Raw genomic sequence first — 1,728 nt, 5'->3', positions numbered from 1 at the left:
TTCACGTATGAATTAGAAAGTCGAGTGTCAAACCGTTTATGAGCGTTACCACCTTCATTGCAAATCAAACGGCTAAGGCAATAGCTTCACCTATCCTATGACGCCGAGAGTGATATCAGGTAATCCCAGAGTAAATCCGCTTAAGAGATTTGGGAATGGATACCTTAATTCGCGGCATGAATATTAAGGTAGAGCGCCAAACCATTGTGGACCTTTACCTATTGGTGTAGGGTCAGACCTTTTACAGAAAGCATTACCCACCGTGAAACAAACCAGCCGTATCGAGAGTATAACCTTGTGCTTATCGAAACGCATGAGTTTACAAGTTAGCCACGGGCAGCTCAATTTAATGTATGTATTATCAGATCGAGAGGCAGACTGTTCAAGAACGTTACCACCTTCTGTGAGAGGCGAACGGCTAAGTTAACAGCTTCACGTATGCTGGTATATCGAGAGTCAACTATGTATTCCCGGTGTAAATCCGCTGAACAGAATTGGCAACAGATACCTTCATACACGGTTCGAATATGAAAGCAGGCCGTCAAACCATGGGTCAATATTACCAATTTGTGTACAGCCGTTATGGTGCCCGTAACAGAAAGGAATACCAATTTCGATCTCAGAACAGGAAGTTATACACTCGATACAGCGGGTTATGTTCTCCGACGTTAAGGCCTTCGGTAAAATGTTTGAAAATATACCAATAGGTCACGTTGTAAGAAGCATTTATGCTCTACTTTAATATTCATACCACGAATTAAAATGTCCATTGGTAATACTGCACTGTGGATAGTCTCCTAGAATACCTGGTTTGACTGTCGGAATGACAGGATCTGTGTAGTTACTCACTTAGCAGTTTGACTCCCAAAGTAGGTTGCATCGGACTAGATCTGTTTGACTCAGAGCTTCTCGGTTCAAATCCGGGTATTGTAGTGTAGATTGCTCGCATAATTTATTTTTCAAGGTGTCAAATGCTGATTGCTGTTCTGCTTTCCAATGAAAGGGTGTGTCCTTTTGGGTTAAAATTGTTAGGGGTTTCGCGACGTTGCCGAAGTTTTTAATGAATTTACGATAGTATCCATCTAATCCAGGAAATTATTTTACTTTCGTTATGTTTGTAGGTTTAGGGAAGCTTTTTATTGATTCCATCTTTCTTGGATTTGGTTTGATTCCATCTTCAGTGATGATATGTCGCAGGTATTCGAGTTCGGGTTTCCGAAATTCGCATTTGTCAGGCTGTATCTTCAGTCCAACTTCCTTCAGTCTGTTAAATAATATTGCTAGGTTGCGATTGTGTTCCTCTGTAGTGTTTCCAATTATTACTATATCGTTTAAATACAAAAATAATACTTGCTAATCAGTCCTCGTAATGCGCTGTCCATCATTCTTTGGAATGTGGCTGGCGCATTCTTTAGACCGAAAGGCATTCTTTTGTAGTCACAATGTCCGTCCGTCGTGTTGAAGGCAGTGCACTTTTTGTGGTCAGGGTTCATAGGTATTTGATGCAAGCCTGACGGGAAGTCCAATGCACTGAAGAATTTAGCATTTCCTAAGTGGGCGAATATGTCATCGGCTTGCGCAAGCGGATATGCATCCTGATTGGTGATTTCATTTGACTTCCGAAAGTCAATCACAATTCTCCATTTTTGCTCGCCAGACGCATCCAGTTCTTTGGGCACTACCCAGACTGGTGCATTATAAGGTGAATCTGAATCTTCTATTATACCT

Source organism: Lasioglossum baleicum, unplaced genomic scaffold, assembly GCF_051020765.1.
Source record: "Lasioglossum baleicum unplaced genomic scaffold, iyLasBale1 scaffold0681, whole genome shotgun sequence".
Classification (NCBI taxonomy): Eukaryota; Metazoa; Arthropoda; class Insecta; order Hymenoptera; family Halictidae; genus Lasioglossum; species Lasioglossum baleicum.
The sequence above is the reverse complement of the archived record's forward strand: the minus strand, read 5'-3'. Positions refer to the sequence as shown.